Source organism: Leuciscus leuciscus (assembly GCF_965113295.1).
Source record: "Leuciscus leuciscus genome assembly, chromosome: 21".
NCBI classification, from domain to species: Eukaryota; Metazoa; Chordata; class Actinopteri; order Cypriniformes; family Leuciscidae; genus Leuciscus; species Leuciscus leuciscus.
Window position 1 is genome coordinate 22686821 of NC_138745.1, and position 16826 is coordinate 22703646.

At 35.7% G+C, this 16826-nt stretch overlaps 1 long non-coding RNA gene across 2 annotated transcripts; it reads right to left on the reverse strand.

Moving 5' to 3' along the window:
* On the reverse strand, positions 1 to 1232 carry LOC309485107. 2 transcript variants are annotated; one of them, XR_014201065.1, is made up of 4 exons: positions 1072 to 1232; positions 836 to 867; positions 457 to 694; positions 1 to 40 (listed from the first exon to the last, which is right to left on the reverse strand). It is a non-coding gene; the product is annotated as an uncharacterized lncRNA (long non-coding RNA). The 2 variants fall into 2 exon arrangements; XR_014201066.1 differs by having other exon boundaries at positions 7 to 694.
* Positions 1233 to 16826: the final 15594 nt, after the last annotated feature.

Sequence of the window (16826 nt, forward strand, 5' to 3'; positions counted from 1 at the left end):
CACACCTTGACCTTCCAAACGTAATATCCAGCACTGGTTGCTTAGAGATTGACATGTAATAAAAATAAAAATAAATAAAAAATTAATAAATAATATTAATAATTAAAATAACTATTGTGGGTTCCACTGTGGTTCGATGTAGTTGTCTATTCATAGTTATATGAATTAAATTTTCACCTAAAAATTCAAATTGATTAGGGTTAGAACGCTAAAACGCACTGGCATATTATTTTGCTTGTTTTAAGCTTAAACTCACTTAATTTTGACTTATTCTTTCAGAAAACAAGACAATTTTTACTTGTCTATTAAATGCTTCTTCAAATAAGAATTTTAGATATCTGGACTGGAAACAATAAAAAAAAAAAACACTAATTAAGAAAAACATATTTTGCAGTGGGGTGAGTAAATTATGGCTTTTCATTTTAGGTTTAAATTACCATTTTAATGTTTACATACCAAGAAATATAAGGCGTGGACTCTCTGGCAAATGTAGATTGCTGGACATCAGCGTTGCAAATTCCTGAAACAATTTTTAAAAAGGACAGCACAACCATGATCAACAGAACCAAAACATATTACAAATTAATGAGATTTGTTGAATAATCTCTACTTATCTGCTTGAAGGATAACACCGTCTAACTTCTCTTTGAATTGTGGGAGTAGTTGTAGGACCATGGCATGGCAATCAGGAATACTACATTTGAAAACAACATTAGGAACAAAATCACGATCACAGAACTGACAGCATTTGATAGCATATTTTTTACCACATAGATTATACATACACATAGATAGACTATAACTGTAACACTAACAGTTACTTAAAATCACTTACATTAGCACTGGACCGTCATCAGATTACAAAGCCTGAAACGAAAAATATATATAAAAGCACGTCATGCAAATAACATGGTAAATGTGGCCTATTATATGAAATATCGAAGTTACTGGTAAACAGGCGGAACAGAGTGAATTGCTTGCGCGGCCGCGGTAGTAAACCGCAAAATCAAACCAAATAAGTTACGTGGAAACAATGCAGAAATGCGAACACACAAAAAAATATTGGCTTACCGTATCACTCAGTTGAACAGTTTTCCATCTTCTCAAACTCTAAATCCCACTTATCGTCACAGGCGCAGGTTAGATTATTTTAATGACAAATTCTTCCATCCGTCTTCATGTAGCAGCTAACATTAACGTCGTCCATTTTCTGCTGCGTCACAGGCAACTGTTTGAACCATGAACCGAAGCTCACAAAAGCTTAAAAATAGCTCACAGATTCGCAGACACTGTTTATCTTGATAACATGAATGATTATTCTGTTCAGTTGAATCCCGCTGACAAATCAAGTTCGCCTGTATAGCTACTGTCTGCTCGCGTCACATTTGAACTGAATTGAGCGCGAAAGAAATCAGTCCCACAATGCAATGCCTTTTACAGTATGATACCAGGGCTGCCAACTCTCACGCATTGAGCGTGAGACTCACGCAATTGACACTTTGCACACGCTCTCACGCCACACATCCATTTTCTCACGCACAGAAAAATTGCAGAGCAAGGAGGTACTTTTAATATTAAACTAATTCTCAGCTCTTAGATTCCGTCAATTTTATTACGAAATTCAGACAAAAATACGTTTGGCGCTTGTAAATGTGACGTGCCAGATCGCTGAGCGCCTCAGTTCAAGTGCACGTGAACCGATCATCTGTTACTCTTTTATTTAAAGATGCAGTACAACTTACCGAAAGTATACATAATATCGACCAATTAGTGTTTTTCAACCACGGAAAGAGGTCAATATATAATAGCAGGAGAACAATTATGTCACATAACGTTACATTTACCTCAGGAAAGCCATTTAATGTCCATGTTAATTTAATAGAAAAAATAGCTAGAGAGGAGATTTTGCTGAGCACTATATTACATATTTATTATATTTTTCTTATGTCATTAAATAATTGTTATTATAACAAAAACTGCATTATATTTAATTTAATTTTTAACCTTTAATAATACCAGCAGATTGGACCCTCTATGTTTACAGCAAAATCAATAAAATTGTAAATAAACATGTATCCAAATTAGTCAATATTGAATCAAAATCGGAATCAAATCACAAGAATGGAATTGAAATCTTGAAATTTTTGTCAAGCAATAATAAAAACTGTATCCTACCAGTCATTGTACAATGTAAACATTGTAACATGTTGTCACTAAACTTCATAAAATTGTATTTAGTTACCAAATGTTTTGACAATTACACTTATTGTGATGCAATATTTGTTTTTACATTTTAACATTATGCTCTTGTCTTTTAAACTGTACTGTAATTGAATATACAATTTTAGTCTGTACAATTTACAGAAATAGATAATTTCTACAAAAATATATGTTTTTATAATCATAGTTTTACTGTAAAATTAACAGATATATTTGATTTACTTGTTTACAAAATATTACTGTTAAGTTAACAATGTTTCATTTAATTTACAACATATTATTGTTAAGTTAACAATGTTCAATTGTATTCTCATTTACAGTATTTCCATGTAGCTATTTTACAGCATTTCAAAGTTAATTTTACGGACATTTTTTACAGTGTATGAAGTCCATATTTGCTGTGCTTGCAAAGCAGCACGGTATTGATAGTCCTCAGAAATTTATTTTCAATGAAATATAATTAGTTCTAAATTCATCTATTAAACTTTATTAAAATAATTTTTGTCTGCAAATGAATTTAAAGGGACAGTCCACCCAAAAATGAAACTACTGTCATCCATTACTCAACCTTATGTTGTTCCAAAATGACTTTCTTTTTTCTGCAGAACAAAGTGATGATGTTGTGAAGAATGTTGGAATGGAATTGACTTCCATTGTATAAAAAAAAAACATAAATAAAAAAAAAAACCTTGATACATTACTCAAAATATCTTTTGAGTTCCACAGAAGAAAGTGAGTCATGCAGATTTAGAACAACATATGATTTATGATTTATGACAAAATTTCCTTTTTTTGGTGAACTATCTCTTTAAGATTAAGGTTTGAAATTCAATACTCAATCTAGCGATGATTCATTCCAATATTTGCATATTGAATTACAATTAGTTTTTACTTGCATGCATCTGCATACTGAATCATCACTTTCCTAATATTTAACCACAATATTACATCTTTACACTGCGCTGTAAGCACTTGTAGTTTTGTGGAAATGACAATGCAGTTAACTTACTGTAAATTTCATTGTCAGCTACTAGTAAGATTTAGACTTATGTTGTGAAAAGTTTAGTTAGGAGGATGTGCGTTGACCATTTTCCATTCTCTCTCTCTCTCTCTCTCTCTCTCTCTCTCTCTCTCTCTCTCTCTCTCTCTCTCTCTCTCTCTCTCTCTCTCTCTCTCTCTCTCTCTCTCTCTCTCTCTCTCTCTCTCTCTCTCTCTCTCTCTCTTCTCTCTCATATGCACCCAAAGCCTTGATATTTTCTGTTTCTGGTTTCCGGAATGGAAATTTGCAGCTGCAGACCACATTGATAGACTACATTTAGAGCATCTGTAAGAACCCTGTGATCCATGTGAACAGTATCATTCAAAAGTTTGGGGTCAGTAATATTATAATTTTTCCCTGAAATAAATTGACATTCAATTGTCACAGACATTCAATTGACTGTGATTGTACAAAGTGACTGTAAAGATGTATCAATAGATTTATATTTCAAATAGTGTTATTTATTATTTCTATTTGTCAAAGAATCCTGAAAAACGAAAACATTTAATCAGCAACTGTTTTTAACATTGATAGTAATAAATGTTTCTAAGAGCCTTCACATGCTATCAGAATTATCGTAAATACGATAATATTTCTTAGTAAAAAAAAAAATTGGACATGAACGTCCTCAATTCATATTTACCACTGGGAAGTTTAGGGATAATTTTCATACCCACGTTCCTGAGATGGGCGGCCCATATACTTTAAACATGGCGGAGGGGAGAACAATTGCTGCCGTGACTGGTATTCTTTATTAGGTTTTTCCACAACCGTTACATCCCCTTTGTCTCGTCGTTAAATTAATGCATATTTACATATATGAACAATCATTTTAAGCTTATTGTATGAATTACACACAGCAAAAATAGCCTGTATTTGACTGAAATACCAGATTTGTCAGCAAGCTAGCTATCTAGAAAGTGCAGTGAATGTTTATATTGTTGTCAGTGAATGGGAAGCTAAATGGCCTATCATGTTTGCTTTACGATCTTCCCAATTAGGCAAGAATAAACCTTGTGGCCTTCGGTTCCTGTTCTTTCCGACAATAAAGCACTTGAATGCGATGAGCTCCTAATCACGACTTCAGAAGGGGGAAGTACTGTAGGACATTTCCGATCGCACGTGAAGGCAGCATTAAACACCAAATCAGCATATTAGAGTGATTTCTGAAGGATCAGGTGACACTGAAGTAATGATGATGCAAATTCAGGTTTGCCATCACAGTAATAAATTACATTTTAAAATATATTAAATTAGAAAACTGTATTTTTCATAATAAACTTCTTTCAAAAACTCTTACAGACCCCAAACATTTGCACTGTGGTATACTTTGTTTTTCTCACTACAAGCTCACACCCAGTCCTTGTATGTGTTGTCTTTTACATCGCTATCATGAGTAATCCTAATGCCTGGCCACCACCGCACAGGCCTGACCCAACCAGAGAGGTTAGAGATGAAGGCTAGAAAAGTTCAGAGGTTAATGCAGAGGTCACAGGGTCATGTGCTCTCGCCTGGTCGGGCTTGTGTGGAGAGTCCTGGCTGATTGTTGCGTGCTTCAGCAATCTCATGCATTTCACACCGATCTACAACTTTTTTCGTTTTTTTCCAGGTCTGGTTTGAGAGATGAAAGAGACATAATCTATGAAAAGGGACATGATGGAGATAGGAATGGGTGGGGAGGAGCAATAAATCGGCAACATTTATCTTGGCTTTGATCGCTTTGAGAAATTGTTTTTACAACCAGATCTAATAAAGCCTAATTACATCCAAATAACAATTTGAAATCATCTACAATGAAGTTTAAATTTGTTGTTGGTCTTTTATTGTTGATAAATGAATCACTGTGGGTAATGGGTGGCCCTCAAAGACTGCAGCTTTACCAGATCTCTGAATCCCTGTGTGAATAAAGCAAAGCTGATTTTGTATTTCTCGAAGTGAGAAACAAACTATTGCACATCACATCATACTTTTTCATATACAGTATAATAAGCCAGGAATTAAAATGAACAGTGTTAAGGAGAGGTTATGCTACTGTCCTGTGATTGGCTCTATTTATAGTGTTGTGTTTTCTTGGTTGGTATCTGTGTTGATGATAAGGATGCAGATATCTCATTTCTCTTGCTCATTATCTGTTGGAATGCAAACATGCTATCAAACGCAGCAACATTTAGACACACCGGGGTTGGAGGCGAACTGGGAATTCTGTGGTCACAGGAGTTTTTTTTTTTTTTTTTTTTGGGAGGGGATGAGATTGTTAGGTCAGAGTTATGTAAAAGTCACACTTTGTCAGAGAGGAATTCCCAGACTCGGGGCAGTCACTGGCTGTTATTCCCACAGTGAGTATGTCGGAATGGGAGTGAGAATGGGAGGGGGAGTGTTACTCTGAGGTCATTTCAAGAAGTGGAAAAATGGACTGGACTGAGAATAGATGCACAAACAAATGGAGACTGTAGATGATGGAAAACTTCTGTAAGTGCTAATATAGAGAATCCCCGCCTTAAACTTGTTTTTTTTGCATATTTTGATGTTCTCTAGACTAATTTAGAACTTATGTCTTCTCTTTTCTCTCTTTGTCTCCTTTTCTCTCTCACGTACAAACAAGCACACTGTGTCTGCAAATTGTTTAATCTAAAGATTCATTGTACCCTGTTCCCGTGGCCATTCTAGGACAATAAATGCAGTATTTCTTCTCGCGCAGGAATTTTAGTTGCAAATGGTAGGCCCACAGTTCGTTCGATGACATTGATGCATATTGTGCACAAAAATTGTAATGATTGGTCTTATTGTATTTTTAAGAAACTTCCAATACACAGTAATCTCTCTGCTTAAACTTTGTGTGCTATAGTTTTATATTAAAAGTTGTGTCTGTAAAATAATCAATACTTAAAACTTTTGGATGGATACAAATTCCCAATAACATTTTCTTTTGTGTGTCTGTCTATATACCTGTCAACCTACCTATTTACCTACCTACTTATTTATTTATTTATTTATTTATTGTAGGCCTACAACCATTCATGAAGACTGCTGAAAAATGTTTAAATACATTTTCATGTAATTAATTGTTGAATTATATAAATAATGTCATATAATTCATTGTTTGTTTGTTTAGCAACTTTTCATATACAGACTTCTGAACAATTATTTAAAAATGTAGAATTATATTATTGTCATAGAATGAATTATTGTCATATAATCTATTTTTTTTTAATTTTCAAATTTTGTCTCTAAAATTATCAATATTTGTGACTTTTGGAATGTTTGAAATCCCCCAAAACATTTTCTACTATTATTATTTGTTTTCTATTATGAAATATTTATTTGATTAAATCATAATAGAAAACAATATATAGATATATATTTAATATTATTTATTATATAAATAATTATATTATATAAATAATAGTTTTTTATAGAATTAATTAATTATAGAATTAGAATTATTATAGAATTAGTTTTCATATATACCTGTCCACTAAACAGCGCATAAAAACGAGCAAATGTTATGAGTCCATCAGATCCTGTAGTCTTGTCTGCAAGGTGGACCAGACTAGTTTGTTTATTCGACATCGGCATCCTAAATACCTGACTTGCTATGAGAAGAAAAGAAAAAGAGAATGAGAAAGGGGAAAATCCATCTAAGAGCAGTGATGCTAGGCTGTGTGTTGGTGGTCTGGCTTCAGTTTGGCATTGTGGTGTAGTCTGGGCAACCCAGCAGGTGGGTCTGAAGGAGTATAAACTCATACGCTATAATATAAGCTTGGCATCAGAGCTATGCTCACTTCTGGGATTAGACCTCCTAACATAAAAGTAAAATAACGTATAAATATCCTTACTTTGCAGATTTCAGTTCCACCAATGTGTGGTTTTATCATCGACGAGACCCTTCTGAGTAATACCTTTATAATTAGATGTTTGATATGGAACGGCATACGGTAGTAAACCACCGAACAGCAGCTGGAACCAGAGCTTTGATGCTTGTATGAGTCCATGCAGGCTTAGATAGCGTGCCTGTGCCATGAGAAAGCTGTATTAAGAAGGTTTAAAATGCGAGAGATAGCACCGCTTACTGTTATCTGTGTGTGAGAGATCAGGTTTTACAAGGACTTCCCAAATCCTACCGGGTTTTAAGAGCCGCATTCCCACAGCTCAACCTGCCCATGTGTGTGCGATTACCGCACAGCGCTGTTTGGAGTGTGAAGGTTTTTCTTGATCTACCTGTGTGGATGTTTATAAGTGGGAGTTCTAGAGAGTTTTATGACCTGCAGGAGCAGCAGAGAGAGAGAACTCTTCCTCTGAACCAGACGATGCCCCGAAAGCCCATAAACTCATGCCACTCCAAATGAGCTTTTAAACGCACACCAAATATAAAATTCCATAAAACGTTTGTTTTCCCTCTTTCTTTTTTAGAACAAAAAATGGCCCTTTTTATAACTATGCCAAAGGGGTGAGATGTCAGGATGGAGTCTTTGTCTTTTTTTTTTCCTGGCTCTCCGTCTTTCTTCATTGTTTACACTGTCTCGCTTAGCTGGAGGAGGTTTCAGACCGCAGACCAGCGTGTTGCACTTGGACTAAAGTGGAGCAGCAACATATTCTCCCTCTCAGTCGCATTCAGAACAATCCAGCAATCACTCCTCTAGTGCTGATTACATTGGCAAGTCTTATAGCTCAGATCCACTATCTTTATTTGGGCAAAGCGTGTTATTTAAAATTGTTTATAATGCGATGATTTTAAAACAACTATGATTTATAACGATGATATTATTTTAGATTAGGATCACACTAAGGAGGAGGTAGAATTACTCTTATCTCTATCTCTATCTCTCCATCTCGCTCGCACACCCTTTTCTAAACTTCTCCCAGCTGTTCTTTACACTGCAGTTGAGAAATGAATGTCTGAGAATGACTATGAGTTATGACAGTCCTTGAGCAGGCGAATGTGCTGTCTTTAGTTTTTGCTCTCCCCCCACACACTGTCTATCTCATCATATTTCAGTCAACCGCACGTCCCGACACAAAGACTCTCTCTGGATTGAGTGCCGTGAGGGGGGGCTCACTGTTTACCATAAGGCCTATTTTTGTTCTATTATGAACTTGACTGTGTTTGATGCATACCAATGCTAATGTCTACTATATGAATGAAATATCTTTTTGAATGAAGCTAGCTATTTTTGTTGGTTTGTTTTGAAATGGACCTGCTGATATATATTACATGAACTCCAAAAGGTTTTCACATGGTCAGTGTCATAAATGTCCATATGAACCAAACTCAGATACTTTTAAGTGGACCAAAATGTCTTGTTTTTTTATGTCACCAAAATATTTATTTATATTATGTGATAGTTCATATATTAAAGTGTTCTGTAAAATCGAACCTTTCATTAAAGTAAAATAATTGAAAATGTGAGGAAAATCTCCAAAACAGGTTGGCAACAATTCTTGGTACCCTTTATTCAATACTTTTTGCAACCTCCTTTTGCCAAGATAACAACTCTTGATTCTTCTTCAATAATGCCTGATGAGTTTGGAGAACACCTGACAAGAGATCAGAGACCATTCCTCCACAGAACCTCTCCAGATCCTTCAGATTCCCAGCTCCACGTTGGTGCGTCTTCCCTTCAGCCCACTCATTTTCTATAGGGTTCAGGTCAGGGGACTGGGATGGTCATGGCAGAAGCTTCATTTTGTGCTCATTGTCCTGATGGAAAATCCATCCATTATAAGATTTCTAGCAAAGGTTTCGATTTTGTATCTATTGGTATTTGATAGAATCCATGATGCCATGTCTGAACAAGATGTCCAGGACCTCCAGCAGAAAAATAAGCCCAAAATTTAACAGATCCAGCAGTATATTTAACCGTGGGCATGAGGTATTTTTTATTCCTCTGTGCACCAAACCCATCTGGTGACTTTGCTGCCAAAAAGCTTTTTTTGTTTTTGTTTCACTTGACCACAGAAAGTCCCGTGTATGACAACTGAATTTGCTGAGTTTGTTTTTGGATGAGAGAGGAGGGGGATCTTTTTTGAAACCCTCCCAAACAACATGTGATGATATATGTGCTGTTTTTTTTTTTTTTTTAGGTTTTATGACCCTTAAGATTCAACTAATTTCTGCAATTCTCCAGCTGTGATGCTTGAAAAGTCTTTGGCCACTCAAACTCTCCTCCTCAGCGTGCATTAAGACAATGTAGAGACACGTCCTCTTCCAGACAGATTTGTAACATCTTTAGTGGATTGGAACTTCTTAATTATTGCCCTGATGATAGAAATGGAGATTTTCAAAGCTTTAGCTATTTTCTTACAGCCACTTTCTATTTTGCGAAGCTTAACAATCTTTTGCTGCACATCAGAACTATAATCTTTGGTTTTACCCGGTGATGGATGAATAAGGGAATTTGGCCTTTGTGTTTCCTCATATTTATATTCCTGTGAAACAAGAAGTCATGGCTGGGCAATTTCATGTCCTATATATTCACCCTAGTGTGCTAAAAAATATACTTCAGAGATATTTACTAATAAGAATTTCTTGGGGTGCCAATAATTGTGGCCAGCATGTTTTGGAGAAAAACATTTATTTCATAATGTGATTTTAAAAATGTTTTACTTAAATGAAAGGATAGGTTTTGGTGAATATTTTTTAATGCAATATCAAATGGATAAACAATGCAGATTTATTTTTACAGCCATCTTTGATCATACAGTATTTACCAAGGGTGCCAATAATTGCCAGTATATATTTAAAATATTATATTATATTATATTATATTATATTATATTATATTATATTATATTATATTATATTATATTATATTATATTAATTATATTATATTATATTATATTATATTATATTATATATTTTTTTGGCTTATATGTTATATTTAAACCTTTCTAAAATAAACTTTTAGCTTATATATTTTATTATAAAAAACATTTTTACATTAACTTTTCTTTTTCTAGTTTTTTTTAAATCCTGAAACTTTAGGTTTAAATGGGGAAAAAAATTCGATATATTTTCTATATATGACATTTGGACCACACTGTAAAGCACATGCACTTACACTACAGATGCTTCACATGTGTTGAGTGTGATGCAGGGAGTGTTTGGGTGTGGATTTGGAGAATTATGGTCAAGTTGTTTGGTAAGAGCACTTCCAGGAAAAGAAAACAGTGGCTGCAGAAAGACCAATTCCTGAAAATTAAGCGCATGGTCAAATGAAGCCTCGCTCAAAAAAGTCTTGTGTGCGCACATGTATCTTGCATCTTTAAACTGTCAAACCTCTGATATCTGAGTGTTTGAAGTTTACCCGAGGATATCTGCTTCTCGTACTTACTGTACTTCTTTTAACATGGTTTCTCTGAAAGTGAAGGCAGACTTCATGCTCTTTCCTTCTCTCTTCATTCATTTAATGATGACAGAAGGAATGATGGTGATGTCTTAAGGTTCAAGGATCAGTCCACCAGAGAAAAAACCCATTTGTCACGGGTAACATACGGTTCAGTGCAAGAAAGCCACGGGGGTTATTAGCAAGTCATGCTAGCATGTGTCATCAGCCCTCTTGACGGTCTGGAATTTTATCTCTCGTTCTAAACACACAGCTGTGCTAAAGTCCTCCGATGTGTGTTTTTAACTTTTAAACGCAACATTCTCGATTTTTCACCGACATGGAATGCAATGTTTTTGTGTGCCTGTTTTGTTTAAATTAACATTGTTAGGCTCCAGATGGCGGTTATCTTAATGTCATTTGGCTTTCGAGTCCTTCACAATACACTCCCTTATTCACCCTGCTCACTATCTATTCTTCCCCTTTTCCTTCTACCCTCCCTTTCTCTTGCTTTGCTGTAACCTGCATATAGGGAGTGACAGGACTGTGAGGCATCACTCGCATTCAGCCTTGGTCAGTTTAACTCTACAGTAAACATTTACACAATTACTTTTATGTTTTTAACAGATACTGTCTCATCAAATACAAGACAAAGCAGTGGGCTTATAATATTTTGTAGATGGCATTATTATTCTGTGTTTATAGCAGTCAAGCACAGAAAGACAGATAAGAGCTTAATGTTTATATTTCACAGTCTGCTAAAAAAGTGGTCTTTGTGAATGTGTGTGTTCTTGTTAATAAGATTTCGAGTTGAAATGAGGCGGTGAGTGTGTTTTAACACTGCAGTGGTATTGGGGATCTAGACTGCCTTGTAAACATGATGGTGTTCCGCACCCATACGTCAGAGCACACAAACAAAGGGCATGAACCAGATACAAGCACACACACTGCAAAGTCTTGTTAAAATCTCATAAAATGGATGTGGCTTGCATGCAAAGTGAAATTAAGCTATGAAACATGACTGTTTTTCCATTACAATATGTTTAGGGCACGTTCTGAGTAATAACACAGAACTCAACTGGGCCATGACAACATGACAACAAAGTTTTTTTTAGATAGATAGATAGATAGATAGATAGATAGATAGATAGATAGATAGATAGATAGATAGATAGATAGATAGATAGATAGATAATTATTTAATTTTTTAGGAATCTGATTATGTAATCCAGATAATCAGTTACTACCCACTGTTTGTGCATGCCAATTTCTCATATTTTAGATTACTTTTGCCATCATTGAATGCTCAATTAAAGTTAAGATTTAAAAACTTTAAATCTTAAAATTAATATCTTTTTTTTTTTATATACTGCATTCAAATCCAGCAACAATTTAAGAAAACACTGCAATTGTTTTAGACCCTGAGGAGAAAGCTCATATGCACTCAACTTGTTTTGTCTCTAGATTGTAATTGCATTGGAATTGGGAACTTCCATTTTTTATGGCTTCTACTGTAATATAATATTAAATGTTGGCAGGTGGACTCATGTGTGGGATATATTAACTGACCTGTTCTGTCTGGTCAGCCTGATAGCCATCTTTGCTTACATCAGGCCAAACTGCTGTCAGATGCTTAGCATTGCTTGCCTATAAAAACAGGAAGGATTTCGTAATCAGCCACTGGCACGTGGCTGTTGGTCCCATTCCAGACTCCCCACTGGGATGATTGTGTTTACTTATTTTCATTTCTCTAAATGAACAGGCCTTTTTATGATTTCACCTTGACAAATATGTCAAAAAAAATGCTCATCTTGACATTTGACGGGATGACGATAAGGAGATGTATTAGTTTCAGAGAGTCTGTGATTATTTTGCACATATACAAACAGCACATTTTCATGCATATGCCTTTGATGTTCATTGCTTGTCTATCAAGGACAGCAGTTGGGTTTTCATATTCCACGGCAGAATGGCAGTTGTGTAATAACTCGCACCGGCACGGAATTTCACGGTGGCAGATGACGGATCCCCGAGGACTTCGATCACTCTCTTAGCTCTCAGTTCAATGTGTCTGTGCGCTTAACAAGACATGACAAAATGTGCTGAGGATCTAGGTCAGCTTTTTTACGTTTTCTACTATTTTTCACTCTCTGTGTGCGTTAGACATACAATGCAATGTTTAATTAGCTGACATTCAGCTGGAAGTTCAACTGCAATTGAGATTTGATCTGGAATTCCTTGTATAAATTCAAACTAAGCCATCTCCGCACTTCCCTGATGGGTTTCATTATAGAATGCTCTTGAACAGAAGTTCTCAGTATGAGATTGTGGGCTTGTGCTACATCAAAGAAGATCAGCATGAGCCCTAATATCAACAGCTGGCAGCTGTTCGCACAGGCAGTTCAGAGGTGAGTGGGTTCTACATGATCCTTATATGTTTAATGCAACCCCTCTGCCACACCAGTGGTCCATCCTACCTCATGATATCCAGATGCCACAGCTGAGGTGGAAACATAAACTAGGCCCGGCCTTTAGTCTCTGATCTGATGCCCTGGTCCGCACCAAGCACCACTTTTCTGGCTGAAGTGATGCATCTGTAATACGTATTGCTCTTTGTCAGCACAGGTGGTAGCCAAAGCATTAGTCATTTTATAGATCTGCCATGTTTGAGGTTGAGAAAGTCTTTGCCTATGAAGAAGGTCTAATTAGGATGTCAAATATATATGTTTGGCAAATACTGGTGTTTGCATGCAGTTCAAATTATTTTGATTATACACTTTGAGTTATGAAGTCTTCAGTAATATTAATTGTGATTTTTATTTATTTTATTTAGATTCTTTATTCAATACAATTCCCATTACACCCTGTTAACACAGCATTACTTTTTTATAGACAATTTTCTTCAACCTTTTCTTCTGTTTGTTTTTGTTATTTTTCATCTTTCACCCATACATTAATAAACATGAATACATAATTTATTTAAGTAATAAATCATTTAAGTAGGGCTAATATTCAATATAATTACATATTTAATTTAACTACATTAATACATTATCATTTAATATTTCAGTTTGGTCAATAGAGACTATTGTGCCATTAATTAGGGTATTTTGAACAGGGTATCAGGGCATTAATCTTATCCCACAAGTTTTTTTTGTTTTTTTTTTGACCTGAAGGAAAAATTGAGTACATGAGATAAAAATGGGATCACCATAACAGAAGTGGAGTGAACAATGCTTGTTGTTCAGACAGCAGTAGTATTGTGCTTTATCTAGATAGAGAACTTTCAGAGTTTCCAATGATTTATGTTCAAGTGCCATATACCAACATAAGTTACACTGTTGCCAAATGCCATTAAAAGTGATTAGTAGCTAGAAATTAAGTAAACATATTAAAGCAAAACATATTCATCATTTTGTTTATTGGGTGTAATAGAATAGATTAATAGGCTTTAATGTTCAAAAACATTTTTCACATACTGTACATTATTGCAGTACCTCTACTACCAGTCTGTATGGAACTTGCTGATTGAGTTCTACAAAGCCCCTCTATCCAAAAAGCCCAGAGTGCTCTGATTGGCCAGATGACCTAGTGCATTGTTATTGGCTAAACACCTCAAGCATGCATCGCCCCACTATAATCATGAGCTTCAGCTTTCAAGACTTCTAAAGCAATTGTAAACACAAACAGTTAATATCGTCATTTTTATCGTATCAGTTCGAGTCCGGGTCAGATTCTGAATATGCAGATAATCAAGCAGATCAGTCGGAACCAACTTGTACACAAGCATGACTTGTGTATTGCCAGCGTTGTACTCTCCAAGGGTGGTCAACAATCACACTTTTGCTCAGGACCATTGTTATAAATAAATCTTAACCACTGATTCCTAATTTCATCCAGTTTCGGAAAGCCACACAAAGGGGTTTTGCTTTCGCAGCAACGCAGCGTCTCTGTGACATGGCGACAACACTACAGTTCTCTTTAGCCTCACTTTCTTTATTTGTTTATGCCTTTTGGCGGGTATTATGCTAATATTTAACATTGTTATGTAGACGTTCGAGGACGTAATATCTGGATTTCAGTCTATTCTAGGTAGGCAGGTCTAGAGCAGTGTTCTCTGTTAGATAGATTAAATCCCTTTGTGGGAGGGTATACACTTTTTAACCTTGAGAATGCACAAACAGATAGATTACACACTAAAGGAAAATCTCCAATTCCAGTCAAATAACAATGATTTTTTTCTACGGTGGCCGAGAGAGCTCAAAACGTTGAAACTGAAGAAAACACAGGCACATTTTTTACACCAGCAAATTCAGAAAATATCATCACTTTGACAACACATGTGCTGCAAATACTCACAATGCAACAAAAAACTGAAAATTGCTGTAAATAGCACAGTTCACAATGGAAATGTTTCAAGGGGACCCCAACAAGTGACAAACCTGGCTGGGACATGCTAATTGTTCATCAGTGGTGTTGTCGATGACCTGAAAGGTGAGTTTTTTGTTCATTTTAACGTTTCTGTTTTTGGTTGCGTTGTGAGTATTTGCAGCACATCTGTTGTCAAACTGATGAAGATGTTTTCTTAATCTGCTGGTGTTCTTTGTATTTGCATGTGTTTTCTTCAATTGCAGCTCTCTTGTCCACCGTATTTTTCCAAGTGTTCTTAACGCCAACTGTGTCACAGTTTCAGTTCTGTCAACAATAACTGCATTGCCGCCTTCAATCATTGCTCAACCTTGTATGCAAATCAACTACGCCTAAATATCTCAAAAATGTTCCCCCTGGTTTCTCAATTTCCTTTTTAACAGACTTGTGTGTCAACAGCAATCAATGTGGAGACAGTCAACCCGTTTCGGTCAAACAAGTCTGAGGAATGGATAACTCCACGACCTGGTATTTGGCTCTGAGGTGGCATGGGTCCAGTCACCACAAGCCACTCTGCAATCCCTAAAATAGTCACTCTAAATTATAGGTTCACTTTGGACCCAAAAAGTGCAGAGCCTGATTTCAGTGTATGTTAAGAATATGTCTACGAACACTATTGGTTATTCCAGCAGATCTGAGTTTGGAAACTTTCTTTTATGCAATTAAGGAACTAGCAAACCCCTGCAATGGTTTCCATCTCAAAACCACAAGTCTGTATTTTGGTGTTTTATTCAGTCTGGCAGAATAATGAGATGTCTATGGGAGAGCCACAGCATTGTAAGGTATGTCAGCCCGCAAACACCTACTTTATCTTTAAAATGTAAAACTGAGATTAGTCTATTTGCTTTTGTATTTAGTTTGTATTTAATGTTAATTGCATATAGGAATTGAGCAGTTGTTCAAGCAGTTGAGGTTTTCATGCTTCATATTTATAAAGGCGCCCCCTTGATCTATTTACAGATTAACTGGAAGCCAATTAAATAATCTGTCTGACAGTTTCTAGTTGACAGGCTGTAAATGCCAAGTGAACCAGATCAGAGCTGAGCAGACAGTCCAAGGTGAAGCACATTGGCCAAGAGGCACTGAAACCTTGAGTGGTAGACAATCTCTCTGTTCACCACGCCAAGTTGTGTATGTGTATGATTGAGCTAAAGGGGCTGGAGCTATGCTAGCTATCACAGCTGATTGATTGTCCTCCAAAGCCCATTACCTTGTGTTCTGTTTCAGGCTGCCAAGCATCTCCCCTTTTGCTCCCGTTCACACAGGCTAAGGAAAACATTTCAACACTTCATCTGATATCAATTAGTAATCACTTAGACTGTGTGTCATATATAAATTAATATAATACGTATACCACACACACCCAGTATTTAATATAATTTATTATGCTAATAATACCTCGTTTTATAAAGATGGTATGTCCTTTGTATTTCAAAGAAGTAAAAAATGCTGTTTTTCGATGAGAGACTGATTCACATTAGACTTAAAATATTTGAATATATGTATTAAGATACTGTTTTTATTGGATATAACAGTGATGTATCATATTGTTTTATAATAAATCCTACTATAATGGTTTCCAGGTGCACTGATATTCATTAATTTTTGTATAGGTTTGGCTTGATTTGTTCAATCGCAGTAGTCAGTTGGAAGATGTTTTTTTTTTTACCTTTGTATTGTTTCTGTTTCGCAAAACGGACACCAGTAGACCGGACACTGCCTCTTTTTCTACAAGCTATGACTTTCCTTAATACTGTTTGTCCAAACTTTAGTGGAAGGGAGGCAGACTTAAACAATGGCTAGATTTACAGGAAGC